The sequence below is a fragment of the Canis lupus genome, chromosome 15, assembly GCF_048164855.1.
Source record: "Canis lupus baileyi chromosome 15, mCanLup2.hap1, whole genome shotgun sequence".
Lineage (NCBI taxonomy): Eukaryota > Metazoa > Chordata > Mammalia > Carnivora > Canidae > Canis > Canis lupus.
Genome location: NC_132852.1, coordinates 8606771 through 8622553, shown reverse-complemented (window position 1 = coordinate 8622553; position 15783 = coordinate 8606771). Strand labels below are relative to the sequence as shown.

Genomic DNA, 15783 nt, shown 5'->3' with positions numbered 1-15783 from the left:
CTATATATACATACCACAGAACTAACATCCATCCACTGGTGTACCGATTCATTCATTCATTCATTCATTCAAGGGAAGTATTCCAAATAAGTGGTAAATAAAAAATGATACGCTAAGTAAAAGTGATACAGAAATCAAAAGTCCAGTTCCTGCCCTAAAGGGATTCACTCTTTGGGGAGTCTGAATATCAAAGAGCAAATAGCCAAGGTGGATGAGACTCCAGGTCTCTGGAGTCATGTGGACATGGCTGGATTCAAATCTCTCTCTGATTTGCTAATTACTAGTTATGTGACTTTTGGGAAAATTTTTCTTGTCAGTGAAATGTAGACTACAAATATAGGCTGTTGTTTGAATTAAATAATATAATAGTAACAATGTGTATGTGTGTATTTCAGAATAATCACATACTTGGATTTGGTTTGATGAATGTGGCAATATACTTTTTTTTAATGTGAGAGCTGTTACAAAAGCAGGGATGCTGAGGAGCACTTTATTCAGCCTGAAGCTGTGGGAACCGGGTCGGCAAGGTGCACACAGAAACTGACAGCTGGGTCAAAGCTTGAGACCCGAGGAGAATTGAGCTAGCTGAACTGTAAAGAGAAGTCTGGGGGTATGATGTGTGCAAAGGTGCAGTGAAGGGAAACTGGGGCATTTAATGAACTGCAAGTGTTTAATATGGAGGGTGTTCTTATGAAATTAGTGGGAGATGGGGCTGGAGAAATGGAAAGTGATTTTTGTTCTGAGTGACTTATCATTCATCCTGAAGAGGGTCGCCATCCAAGCAACTTAAGTGAAATAATCAGACATGCTCACGCTACTAGCAGAATCAAGCCCTCTTTGCGGTTCTGAGGTACTGAAATGAATTAGAACACAATTTACACTTCAGTATCAGAGAATTACACCTCAGTGTCAATAGATACACAGAGTCTTTGTATAAGTATGTGTGCAATTAAGGACACACTTTTCATTTTAGGAAATAATAGGAGAATTTATAATACAGGTAAAATATACAATCTTTATTCAGCCTGTGTTTATTGAGGATTAATCTGTGACAGGTAGCATGCTAGAGTCTTCAGTGATAAGCACAGTCTGTTTCCTTCTTTCTTTTTTAAAAGATTCTATTTATTTTATTTATTTGAGACAAAGAGAGAGAGGGAACGAGAGAATCAGGGCTCAATCTCATCACTCTGAGATGATCATGACCTGAACTGAAATCAAGAGTCAGACACTTAACCAAGAGCCACCCAGGTGCTGCTAAAGCCTGTTTCCTTTTCTAAAGAAGCTTACAGTCTGAGTGGGTGAAATAAATAAGAAAGTAATAAACATTTCATGTTATCGGTGATCTAACAGAAGTTTATGAAGCGAATTAGTGGCTTGGGGAAATGAGTAACTAAAATCTCTTAGCAAGACCAATGTTAGGAGAACCAAAAAAGAGGCTATTGTGGTGGCTGAAGTTAGACTGTGATGGCTTGAACCACAACCATGGGCAGTGTGGACGGGGACAAGGACAGACACAAGCTATACTGACAACTCACTGCATGAGAGCATAAGGAGCACCCGAGGATTCATCGTAGGACCCGAATATAGGCAACTACAAATCAATAGTGCGGTTAGCAGAAGAGCTAACCAGAAGAATCACAGAGTTTAAATAGTTTAGAATTAGAAATCCCTTGGTGTCATGCCCACCACTGGCCCTTCCTATCTCCCTATTCCTTATCCTAGTGAGGCTTCACTTTGGTCTTGTATGTGTGGTCTTAAGCCAAATGTCCATAAGGGATAATAGGTCATTCAAATCTTTGCTCCTTAACTTTCCTTTGAGATCTATAAAATATTTCCTTACCATGAGATTCCATATTTGAAGTCAAACAAAATATCTGATTTACCTATGAAAGTGTTGTCACACCTGAGCAAGACAACTTATAAAGGCATCAAAATACTGTGGGAGTTGAAGGTAGAGTAGGAGAGACCTGAGGTTTCTCTCCCAGATTTGGGAGTGCCCTTGGGTGGGCATCTTCCACCGTGGATCTGTCTTCCATCTCGGTTACCTTTGTGGCTGCCGAAAGTCACTCTATACGGTCATATCTTTTTCGTGTGGAAAAGTTCATCCCACTCAGAGACAAATGGGCAGTGACATTTCTTCCCAACTGGAAGCGCATAAGCTCAATGTGAACAGCTGCTAGAACAATCGTGGGTGAAATTTCTGCTTTATAGGAAACAGCTTTGATGAGCACACATGGTCGCACCGCTTTCACGCCCATCTGTGCAGCTGGCTTGGGGCCCGCTCACTTGTTGGTCAGACTTGAGGACAGAGAAGGCCTCGGGCAGCAAGTTTAGGTTCCTCTCCAGCCACAGCACTGCCCCTGGACACGAGACGCTCCTTTACTGCAAAGTGGTTGCAAATGGTTGCATCAGATTTCAGCCCCTCTTCTTACCAGCTCATCCAAAAAAATTTAAAAACCCACTAAAATTAAAAATTTTACGGAATGCCTATAGTATCAAAGGCCATAATATATTCAATCTGTCACTGGCTTTTATTGTTCCTGTTTATTCTACTTCCTTCAAAGATGAGAGGGGTCAGCATAGCCTGCCGTGATCACTTACATGAGTCCTTGCACTTTTGATGTTTCTTTGGTTTTCATAATGAATAGTTTCCTTACGTGTTGCCCCCTTTCCACAGAGAATATAAGATAAAACAGTATAGGAGTATGAAAACAATTTTCCTGATCTTAAGTTGTTTTTTCTTTTCTTCTTATTTTTCACTTTTTGCTCCCCCTCCCTTTCTTTCCTTTTTTTTATTTTTTTAAGATTTTATTTATTTATTCATGAGAATACACAGGAGAGAGAGAGGCAGGGACACAGGCAGAGGGAGAAGCAGGCTCCATGCAGGGAGCCCAACGTGGGACTCGATCCCGGGTCTCCAGGATCATGGCCTGGGCTGAAGGCAGCGCTAAACTGCTCAGCCACCTGGGCTGCCCCTTCCCTTTATTTCTATTTCTTCTTTTTCAGCCTTTGTGATCCTCTGCTTTACTTTTTTCATGCATTATGATTCCAGTTTACTTTGCTCAGCCACCGTCCCAGATTCGACCACTCATGTTACATCCCTGGCATTTTTCAGTTTCCCGTGAAGCCTGAAATCTCTCCACACAGCGTATTCCTCGAATTATTTCCTTCTTTCTCAATCCAACCTCCAGTTTGCCTCGCCACAGATCCCTGTTTTTCTTCCAGAAGTTTGAATTCTTGATGTTCTCAGGCCCTTTGTGAGTAGCCTCCTTTTAGTTGATCACTTTCTACTGACTCGCAGAGAAACAATGATTTATTCTCAGAATTCTTTTCTTCTGCTTTTTTCACTAGCTGTGTTCCATTTGACACTCAGCACAGGGAATGAGGCTCAAAGGGAGCTTAACTCTAAACAAGGATATTTCTCTGTAGAAACACATGAACATGCTCTCCATAAACCCGTCTGCCTAAGAGGCTGGTCTACGTAAACCACTGTCATTTGGGGACTGTGAGCGTCACAGGAATCTTGGGCCAGAAAGGACATGTTTCAGAGATTTATAACATGTGAGAAGCAGTGTGAGCATAGGGTGAGCTTATATTCTCCTTCTTTCTGGCTATGTGTCCTCTTTCCCTTCCAGCCCACACCAGGATGGCAAAATCAAGAGTTGGGGCACTTGTGAGGGACAGTGAATGTAAACATGGAACAACAGTTATCACCTCCCTGCCTTGGCCAAACAGCAAATCACCCTGACTTCGCTGAAATTTATGTAGATTGTATGACTGTGTTTGTTGTTGTCACTGCCTTTCAGTTAGAGGTGTAGGTAGCAAATAATATATTGCATTCATTGCTTCAATTAATGTTTATCAAGTGGACAAATTTAGGAAAGGTAATGTTCTATCTCCTGAGAAAGGGTGAGCAAAACTCTAGAAATTAGGTGTCAGAAAATACAATTATTCCTGTTTAACCAAAGTATTAACTGTAATAAATCTCTAATGGCCAAATACTGAAAATGCTTTTACATTTAGAAATGATTAAGCCCTACTAAGAATAAAAATATTTAATCTTTAAAAATAATTAATTATTTTAAAAATTAAGGTGTAATTCACATATAATGATTCTATACGTTTAAGGTGTATGATGTATTGAGTGGATACATTTATAGATTGCGATAGGATTACCACTGTATTTTTAGCCAATATCTCTATCATATCACATAATTATCATTTCTTTTTTTTTGTGGTGACAAAATTTAAGATCTAGTCTCATAGCACATTTGAAGTTTATAATACAGAATTATTGACTGTAATCACGACTGTGCACTTGCTCTCAGAACTTATTCATCTTCTAACTCCAAATTTGTATCCTTAGACAACATCTCCCCAATTGCCCCAGTTCCAAACCCCTGGTACCACCATTCTGCTCTGTTTCTATAAGTTCAACTTTTTTACACTCCACATGTAAGTGATACATAACAGTATTTGTCTTTCTCTGGCTGGCTTCTTAATGAGAATTAAGCTTATGGCCATTATGGTCCATTCATATTACTGCAAATGGCAGGATTTCCTTGTTTTTATGACTCCATAATATACACACTAAAATTCATACACACTAAAATTTCTTAGGTTGTTGCCCTATCTTGGCTATTGTGAATAATGCTGCAATAAACACAGGAATATAGATACCTCCTTCATAACCTGCCTTCATTTTCTTCAGAAATAAGCCAGGAAGTGGGACAGTTTGGTCATTTGTAGTTGTATTAAAAAGTCTTAATATTTTTGAGAGTTAACTACTGGTTAACTCAAATAATACAAGGAGGTGGATTGCTATTTTAAATACCATTTTGAAAGAAACTAGAACTCAGGAAAGTGAAGTGGGTTGGCCATGGCTGGTGAGGGAGGGAAAGCAGTCTTGGATAGAGCCATGTAATTTCCATACTTCTGCTTTGGTAATAGAAAGTGATTTTCTTTTTACCTAGTTTTGGTCACTCTAGGCACAGGAAAGTCTTAGTCTGGGCTAATTCAATTTAAAGCATTGTCATTATAATGGAGCGGTCCCTTGATTATGGTCTACAAAGCGTTGACTGATTTAATACTTCATTTGGGAATTCCTCCAGACATCTTTCTTCCCATTGCAAATGCTCTTTTGGCAAAAACATGGCTACGTTCTCTCTCTCCCATCAGCATTCTGTCTGTTGCAGCAAAGTCCAGAGCATTGTAAACCTAGTTTAGTGAGAAGAAGGATTTCCTTAAGAAGACCTGAACTGAGAGCTAGTTCAGAAAGAAAGCTGAACCCTATGACAACTCATCAAATTGCATTAAGTGCTATTGTTCAAGAACCTGTTGATCTAACTTTCTTCCTCTCCATTCCCATCCTCATATCTAGCCTACAGAAGTAACAGCTTTGTTTTGCTTAAAAGCCATCACAGCCATCTCTAACCAACATGTAAACCTGTTTAAAATCGCCAAGATTTCTGCATTGACGATAGGCTTTAAAATAGGTTAAACACTTAAGTTTGACATCATATATTAACAATCTGCCATCTGGCATTATTTTAGTTTATTTTACTGACAATAAGCATACCAACTAGATCAACGTAAACAATTTAGATGGCATCATTCTTTTGAGCACATTATACCAAATATTGTGTCCTTTGTGAACACACGTAAGGGAGAGAATTTTGCACTATTTTTTAAAAATATTGTATTTATTCATACGAGACACAGAGAGAGAGGCAGAGACATAGGCAGAGAGAGAAGCAGGCTCCCTGCAGGCTCCCTTCGATGTGGGACTCGATCCTGGGATTCCGGGGTCACGCACTGAGCCAAAGGCAGACGCTCAACTGCTGAGCCACCAGGTGTCCTGAATTTTGCAGTATTGATTCCACTCACGAGCATCACTTAAGCTTGGTTTTAATTTCATTTTAAATTAGTGCAAGTGATTTACATGTTTTTTCATCAAACCTTGAAGTTCCATTCTATTCATTTGGCCATTGTCACATACACTACCCAAATGCAAGTAAATGACACAGAGAGAGAATTGTACTGAAGGCAGTGGGTTATGTTGGGAATATGTTGGTGGTGGGAATGACAGGCTATGTTAAGAGGACCATGCCAGAGGGCATAATATAAAGCATGTTGATTAACGAATCCCAATGTGCATATAATGTTTTATCGATTCTTTGTTCATAATGGAGTCATACCGTTTTTACATCAACTATTTTGCAGAACAAGGTTAAAGACAGGTATGTGGTCCTTAAACGATGCCAATTATACAAAAAGCCCAAACTTCCATGTTTTTTGAAGTCAGTGTCAGGCAGAGAACCCAGGTCCACTTATTTTTTCTAGAATTAAAATGGTACCACCTCACCTGAAATGGAGAACATGACTCAGTTTATATAAATTGCCCTCAAATTTATTATGTTTTTATTTTTTATTTTTGCTCTCAAATTTAATACAAAACAACATCCTTCTGCTTCTATTATGAAGATCTTGAAAGAATTGTTATATGTAATCAAAAACATGATACACAAATCTTCCTTAATATAATTATATGCATATGTATGTGCAATATATGCATTGCAATATAAAATAATATATATGCATATATATGATAGTGTGAAATTATGTTCTAGTCATAATATTTGTCTTAATGCTGCTGTGAATTTTTGGTCTTTGATAAATTCTAAAATTCCTAGTTATAACAGCTACTTTCATAATATTTATTCTTGTAATGTGCGTAAAATTTAATAGATGATCTCCGCGGAGATCTAATGATTTAAATTATACCACTGTTGCCTTCAAACAAAGTAAAGCTTTCAGAACAGTGTCTTTAGAATGTACGAGCCCCATCTCTTCAGATTTGAAAGATTTGAAATACTTATACAGGATTTTCTGTGCATTTGATAAGTTAGGAAATGAAAGTATTTGCTTTAATATATACCAAACAAAATATGACTATCCTCCTATTTTCAGGCTAAAAATTGTTAGACAGGAGCTTGGAAAGAACAAAATTAGTGAGAAAAAGGGTCACTTTGAGACTGTGAGGTTGTTAAGAAGCCCACTGGAGAAGGACAAGAGATGAACTGTATTGCTGTTACTTAGGTGACAACGGTTGGAGGTTGACGATGTGAAGATGAGCAGTGAGATCAAGGCAAGATGTAACACTGCTTATTCAGAATGTCAAATTGGTAGCTCCCTAAACAACTGCTAGATAAATCAACATGAGAACATTCTTCCCAAGAATATAAAAGTTAGAACAAGGGGCTTTTATGAAAGGAAATGCCAATGGTTCTTCTGGATAATAAAACCTTCTGTTAAATTTCAATTCATTTAGTTTACCCGAAGTACAGAATGTAGGGATGTGAAGTATGCTCCCATTCTGAATTTCTTCTGAAAACACAAACTTCTGGCTGTGTTTGAAAAACAACAACAACCAACTATGAAGAAATATGATCTCAGTATTCAGTATACACCAAACAGGCTTATTGCCTGGGCAGTCAGCAGAATGGTTTTCAACATTCTTGTATTTGTTTTATATGACTAACACTTGGTTTCTGAGAATACACACACACACACACACACACACACACACATCTGCGGTTTCTAGACAAAGTGCACTTAAAAAATATCATAAAATAATTGTCTTCTCTAAAAATAGGTAGATTGATAAGATAGTTGATGTCTAAAGCCTTTTAAGTTCAATCCAACTTTACCTGTTAGATTTTCCACTTTTGAAAAACTCAAAGCAAAAATATCATCCAGATAAATATTCTTCTAATAGCTCCATGTGGGAGTAAAATATTGTATTTAACGTAAGCTACGGAGTCAGTTAGTAAAATGTTTCGACACATGTACTAATAACTGTAGAGATGGCTTCTCACTCAGTAAACCATTTTTTTTTATGTTGACAGTCTCAGAGGAGCTTTGTGATGTTCACAGAATTTTTAGACTATTTTATCTTTGATAAAAATTCAACTTGCAGTGCATTCATGACTAGCTCATGTATGCTTCTCAACAATTGTTATAATAATAATATGTTTCCTCCTATTAGGTATTTTAGCTCAGGTCTTGTTTATTTGTTTTATTGTTACGAGCAAGGGAGACTGGTAGAGGTCAATATCCCTTGCAAACCCGGAGAATAGATGCACAATGCCTCAGGAACACTATTATAAGCCAAGCTTGGTCTCTTTAATCAAGTATGTAGTAAAAAGCTGGTAGCTATCTGGAAAACAGCCTGCAAAAGAGTCAAATTAAATTAGGAATACTGGCTCTTCCATGTCGCTTCCATCAGTAGAGTAGCAGTGTGGTGTGGAAGGAACTGTATGGGCTTTGAATTTAGGAAATGCTGAGCTTAAAAGTAGGCAAATCAGCTTTGATGAGCCTTAATGTTTCCAACTGATAAGTGGGGATATGAATACCTTGCTTGTGGCTGGTTTTCAGTGAATTAAATGAGATAGTAGATGCACAGTGCTTGGCGTACCAAAAGTGTCTGAATACTAGCATGAACCTTATTACCTTTTTAACCTGGATCATTCAAAATAAAGCAGAGGCTTGAGTTTTGGTTGTATGTTCCTGCCCATCTTTGTAATCCTGGCTGCTACATGTCTTCATAAAATACTAACCACCCCCCAAAACTTACATCATAAACTTTGGATTTATTTTATGTAAGATTCCTTTATGTAGTCAAGCATGAAAGTGACAAGTGCTTTGATGGCCTTTTCCCATTTAATTCATCAGACAGAGAAACCAAAAAGATTCACAACCATATTATGTTAATGATCACAGTTTCAAAATGCCCTAGAACCACAATAAATAACCTATGACATCCATAACCATTTTGTGATTCATTGTTCATAACCAAAGGACTTCTCTGACATTTATATACTCTGTTAAACCACCCATATCTGTGTAAAAATTTTAAAAAAGGCATTAGCAGGTATGTTTTATACTAATCAGAGCAAGGCTATTCAAGCTTATGACCCAAAGCATGTTGAATGACTCATTTCTTCGCACAGGCTGTCCTTCAATTATGGAGAAACCTGCCTATTACTGCACATTAATTAAGTATAAAATTATGAACTCTCTCTATATATCTGTGTCCTGACGCTGCAAATGGCATTAGTTGAAATATTATTTTTATATGCTTTAACAACTTAATACATTTAAGGGTAGCATAAATGTCTCTTGTCTATCTTTTTTTTTCTGATAGACGCTGCCATTTAATTGCATTCGGTGGTTTATGAACTATAATCATGTGACTCTTGAACCTTCGGAGGCTGGCAGTGGAAGCATCCATGAAGAGAAAATGCAACCTTATGCTTTCAGGGAGGATGGAGAGTATACAGCCTCTGTCAAAGCCCTCTGTTAAGGAGAGAGGGCCAGAGCAAGGGCAGGAAATGCATTCCAATAAGATGGTTTTAGGCTCCTGGTTCTCAAAGTCACCTGATCTTTTGAATTTGTTACTAAAATGCAAGGAAGCCAAAAAGGCCTACACTATAATCTGTTATCAGACAATAAGTGGAGTTAGCATTTGAGTACCAGGCCAATCAGAAATAGGCATTGCCAGACAGAATAGGGCATTAGTACAGGAAAGTGGAAGTTACACAAAAATATTTCTACTGACCTTCTCACATCTGCTTCCGTTTGAATTTGTTCCAGTTGTACCCCTGTGAGATAACAGAAAAGGAAATAATTTAGTTTATAGATGGTTATAGGGCTCCCCCCCAAGAAACTTAGGTTGAATGAAAATAATGTCAATGTTGTGATATTATAAAAATGACGACTAATTTTAAATATATTTTGATTGTTGGAAAGTATTATGGATCATTAATACAGGGAGGTGTTTGTATATTAGGCAACATAAATTAGACTAGAGTCCTATCCTGCTAGAGGCCTTGGAAGAAATCTCACCCATCTGATAATAACAACCTCTCTCTCACAGAAGTGTCTAGAAAAGTGAGAAACATTATAAACTTAAAACATTGGACTACCTGATAACGGCAAGTTAAAATTAAAGGCTAATGTCAGGTGACAAACGATACAAACGTTAATGTCATAGAAGCATAAAACAAATGCTAGTTTAAGGGAACAAAATATAGCAGTGGCAGGACTCTGCTGGCTCATACCAGAAGAAAAGAAGGGACACCCAGAGATGTTGTCTGAGACTGGGGTGAAGCTGAGATTTTTCACAGGGCATATGCTTCCTTGCCCTTGAATAAAGAGAAAGTTGCCATGGCTATAAGTCAATGTAGATGCAATTTATGAAATGAGATCTGTATATTCAATTAGCATCGTGCCCACAGAACTTCAAAATGGCAAACTACAGGCGTTTGGGCATGTTCATATACTGACATCTTGAAAATCTGTCTCTAAGTTGCATAGAGAAAGGAGGAAGCGGAGGAAATGCGGGTAAGGCGGTCTACAAGAACCTGCCCCCAAATCAGAAAGCACTGAACTCCAGTGTCGACTAAAGCACCACCTCCAAACATCAGTATAAGCCTCGCTACCTGCTAACAATCGACTAGAGTGCTTGTTAATGAAAATTTCTTATTTATCCATTCTAATAAGAGATAAAATAATCTGCTTCTTTGCAGAATTCCCCATGACATTGGAATACGCAAAAGAATTAGAATCACTAGCCCAGCCTTTTCAGAAGTGACTGGCCAGAGCCAGCTCCAGCTGCAGGGGGGTCTCTGCAGGTCTCTGGCTGGTTTTCTACAGTAATGGCAAGTGACTCTTGCCATCCCCAAACCTGTGTGTGCATTGGGTGCAGAAGGGACTGCAAAGCACAGACTCAAAGGCCACCCAGAATTTGTCCCAGCACCTCCTCATCCATTAATAACAACAGAGAACATCTCCCTGATGTGGTACCTTCCATTTTCTAGGCCCTGAAGAAGTAGGATAATCAACTCCTGTGTGGTGTGTTTTTTGTGATTCTCTCACATATTTGAAGGCTTTCTGCTCCTACTTACAGCTGCATAAAATTCATCAGTTATGAAAAGAAGGGGAAAAAAGGACGAGGAGAGATTTATTTTCAAAGATTTATTTCCAGGGGTTAGTTAGAGGATAATGAGGATTATGAATAAAAGAAGGTCCTAGAACTCTCTGTTCTTGGTAATAGAATAGGATACCGTAATGATGGCTTTTCTTTTCAGACACGAAAGAATTTTCTTCATGAAGAAACTCATGTGTAAGGCACCCACCCTGCAAGCTGTCTTACGTTGATAACTCTTAAATAGCTGATCTGATTGATGAAGCATGCATGTACCATTTAGGCCCATATTCCCCCAGAGGATTGTTCAAACCCGATTTTAGTCTTCTTTCAAAGGTTTGAGTTTCATTATCTTTAAGAAATGGCTTACATGTAGAAACATACTACGCGACTAATGTCAATGTGGCCAGGGAAGACATGTTAAGTAGAAGCTACTCAGTGAAGTGTAATCAGTAGTAACATTATTAAAGGAATTGATGTTTGAGAAAGAAAGTGCATCTTGTAGGATCCTCAATGGGACAAAAAGAGGCAAGAAGCTAGAAAGAATGAGAAACTGTGTGGTGAATGGAAATAGCGGACTCTTTCTGTTATTTCTGCCCTAATAATGATTCTGTTCTTTTCTAGTCTAGTAATTTATTTTGAAAAAAAAATGAGAGAATGTTCTAGTTCATCATCATTATCATCATCATCATCATCATCAAAAATAGCTTTAAACTCAGAGGCTTAAAGACACAAAGATTTCTTTCTTTCTCATGCTATGTGCCCATTTGGGTGAGCTGAGACTCCTCCGTTTTTCAGTCTTTTTAAATTTTTTATTTTAAGATTTTATTTTAGAGAGAGAGAGAGTCCATGTATGGATGCCTGAGTGGGAGGAGGGACAGAGGAAGAGGGAAAGGGAGAAAACCTCAAGCAGACTGTGCTGAGCACAGAGCTCGATGTGGGGCTTGATCTCATAACCCTGAGATCAAGTCCTTAGCCAAAACCAAGAGTCAGACACTTAACTGAGCCACCCAGGTACCCCACAATCTTACTTCTTTTACACCCTTGATCTCCTTTTTAAAAATTTTAAAAATTTAAATTCAATTTGCCAACATATAGTATAACACCCAGTGCTCGTCACATCATGTGCCCTCCTTAACACCTGTCACCCAGTTAGCCCAAGCCCCATCCCTCCTTCCCTTACACAACCCTTTGTTTGTTTCTCAGAGTTTGGAGTCTCTCATGGTTTGTCACCTTCTCTAATTTTTCCCCACTCAGTTCCTCTCCTTTCCCTTATGATCCCTTTCACTATTTCTTATATTCCGCATATGAGTGAAACCATATGATAGTTGTCTTTCTCTGACTGACTTATTTCACTCAGGATAATCCCCTCCAGTTCCATACACGGTGATGTAAATAGTAAGTATCATCTTTTCTTATGGCTGAGTAATATTCCATTGTACATATACCACAACTTCTTGATCCATTCCTCTGTCAGTGGACATCTTAGCTCTTCCCTAGTTTGGCTACAGTGGACATTGCTGCTATGAACATGGGGGTGCAGGTGGCCCTTCAGATCACTTCATCTGTATCTTTGGGGTAAATACTCAGGAGTGCAATTGCTGGGTCATAGGGTAGCTCTATTTTTAACTTCTTGAGGAACCTCCACACAGTTTTCCAGAGAGACTGCACCAGCTTGCATTCCCATCAACAGTGCAGGAGGGTTCCCCTTTCTCTGAATCCTCCCCAACATTTGTTGTTTCCTGTCTTGTTAATTTTAGCCATTCTCACCGGTATAAAGTGATATCTCATTGTAGTTTTGATTTGTATTTCCCTGATGACAAGTGATGTGGAGCATTTTTTCATATGTCTGCTGTCCATGTGCACGTCTTTTTAAAAGAAATGTCTATGTCTTCAGCTCATTTCTTGACTAGATTGTTTTTAGGGTGTTGAGTTTGATAAGTTCTTTATAGATCTCGGATACTAGCCCTTTATCTCATATGTCATTTGCAAATATCTTCTCCCATTCTGTAGGTTGTCTTTTAGTTTTGTTGACTGTACCCTTTGCTGTGCAAAAGCTTCTTATCTTGATGAAGTCCCAATAGTTCATTTTTGCTTTTGTTTCCCTTGCCTTCAAAGATGTGTCTTGCAAGAAGGTGCTGCAGCTGAGGTCAGAAAGGTTGCTGCCTATGTTCTTCTCCTCTAGGATTTTGTTTTGTTTTGTTTTGTTTTGTTTTGTTTCCTCTAGGATTTTGATGGATTCCAGCGAGCCTCCCCTTAGTACTGCCCTTACTCAGGACAATAGAACATTCACTGTATAGAATTTTGCTGGTAATTATAGCAGAGAAAAAGAGAGAGCACAGCAAATTGTGAAGTAAGTAAGAGTTCCCAACCTGAAATGATAGAATTCAGCTTATGTTTCATTCATTAAAGCAACTTTAAGTTGGCCAGGAAGTATAGTGTGAACCATGTGTCCAAAAGGGAGGAAAATAAAATATTCAATGAACAGCAGTAATCACTCTAACAGTCTGCCCTCTGGTCGCTAAATATTTGAGGTCCTCTCCCTCTAAAACATACACTGACTCACTTCCCAAGCAAAGTCTCATCAAATCACAGCTCAACTTCAATGTCCATGATCTCCCAGTGATGCTAAGTATCCTAACATATCTCCTCCTTGTCTGGAGATCTATACAGACAAGTCATCATCCAGTAGCCCAAATACCAACCCTAATATGCAGTGGTAATACAGGATAGATCACTATCATCACCAGGAAAGGTGATAAACAAGAAACACAGGGAAGTCACTCTGTAGAAATCCTGAAATTTGATGAATTTGATGCTGATAAAGGATACTTAGAAGAAAGGCAGGCAGGGACAAGGGGTCCCCCACCCTAAGAGGAAACACCCTTAAAAGGATTTTACAGCACTTTGGAAGGAGCCTTCCATCTCTTCCCATGTGATAGATAGTTGGCAAAAGACCTGATTAGATGACAGGAATATGGAGGGTTAATCCGATTAAAACAGCTTGGCAACAAGCCCTTATAAACCCCTAGACTTAGGAATTCCGGTGGCAACCCTCTCAGTTCCCCTCCCTCTCTGGGAGCTGGGAGCTGGGAGCTAGCTTTGTCCTACCTGTACTTTACTGTACTATCAATAAATTTTTCTTTGCTGCCCACCACTCTTCATCTGCTCTACTTCTTCGTTCTTTGAAGTGGCCTGACCAAGAATCATGGGCATGAAAGGAAAAGAAATCCTGTTACATTGCTAGACAAATGTCATGGGGACCCTTTGGCTGAAGGAATGCAGAATGTCCTGTAGACTGTAATTCTGGTTCTTAGAAGGGTCCCCCGCCCCATCTAACTTTTCTCCACTGGCTCTCAGCTACTCTTCTGGTTGTTTGTATTTAAATTATCCTTCCTGGAACATCTGAATTGGAAGTAAGACTGTGATGCTATGTCCTCCCTGTTGGCGGAGCAACTTTCTCCAGTGGGCTCCCCAGCCTTCCAGAAAGTTAGGGACCAAAGGTCAATTTTATTCTTGAACAAGCATATATTATTTTGTCCATGCTCGTGATTTCTCCCACAATACACCCTTGAAATATTAGCAGTTTTTCAAATGTCTGCCTCAGTCAGCTACATGTGCCAACAGCCACATCCAGAATTCTTTCTAGACATATTTCTTAGATTTACAATATTTGCTTCCTGCCCCATGCTTTCTCTTTCTCAACTTAATTACAAGCCTTGGGCCAATCAGGCTGAGGTGGGAGATACATCCCTTTAATCTCTTTTCCCTGAGCTATTTTATTCAATTGAAAGGATTTACTGTGTGCTACCTTAATCCATTCAAAGGCTGTTAATAATGGGAATAAACAGCTTTAGCCTTGATTGGATCCTCGCCTCAAGGCTACGTTTTGATCAGATTTTGCTGCTCAAAGGAATTTTTTCAACCCATGTCCCTGAATTTGTAGATTCCATTTTGTTTTGTCACAGCTTTCCACTGAGTATTATTAATGATCACGGAAATATTAAGAGTTATTCCAAAGAATATCCTGGATTCCAGCCATACAACTCCCTACCCATTTTGTGCAGTTGGAGCCAACTTCCTGTTACTAATAAGGATCCATCTCTGCTCATTTGTTCAGTAGTAAGAAGAGTTTAAAATGCCCAGAAAGGAGTCTTAGCTTCAACATCAATGGAACTATGGTTTTATCTCTTGTGGAAGGTTTTCTTTTTTGGAGATTGTACCCCTAACCCTTCCAAGCCTAAGGCTGTGGGACAGGAAGCAAATATTTTCTAAATACTTTTGTCAGAACAATGTTGCATGGAGTACTACAATGGAGAATTCTTTAAAGGGGTCAAGATGCTAGTAGCAGCTGGGAAAGAAAACAAACAGCAGACAAGGAAAACAAATTTCTATCTACAATATGTACCTATTCTCATGAGGACAAATTGCTGCCCTTCCAAAATGGAAGGGAGCCAATGTGATGAATTTGCTACCTTTTGGCTAGATGGTAACCAATCTCTCCAGATCACCTCAGGGAATGGTGCCATGCTGATTGGTCTGTGTTGACATCTTCTATTGGTAGGTGGGGCACTCAGCATCATCAATGGCTGTATCTATATCAGCCATAAAGAAGGGAATTTTAGGGGAGCCCGGGTGGCTCAGCGGTTTAGCACTGACTTCGGCCCAGGGCGTGATCCTGGAGACCTGGGATCAAGTCCCATGTCGGGCTCCCTGCATGGAGCCTGCTTCTCCCTCTGCCTATGCCTCTGCCTTTCATGAATAAATAAATAAAATCTTTAAAAAAAGAAAAAGAA

At 39.0% G+C, this 15783-nt stretch overlaps 1 long non-coding RNA gene across 1 annotated transcript in view; it reads right to left on the bottom strand.

Moving 5' to 3' along the window:
• LOC140604618 (uncharacterized) overlaps window positions 1-15783 on the bottom strand; it is a 308727-nt gene that overhangs the window by 48924 nt on the left and 244020 nt on the right. The window contains exon 4 of the long non-coding RNA XR_012007437.1: window positions 9620-9662. This is a non-coding gene — a long non-coding RNA (uncharacterized lncRNA). The remainder of the gene's footprint in view (window positions 1-9619; window positions 9663-15783) is intronic.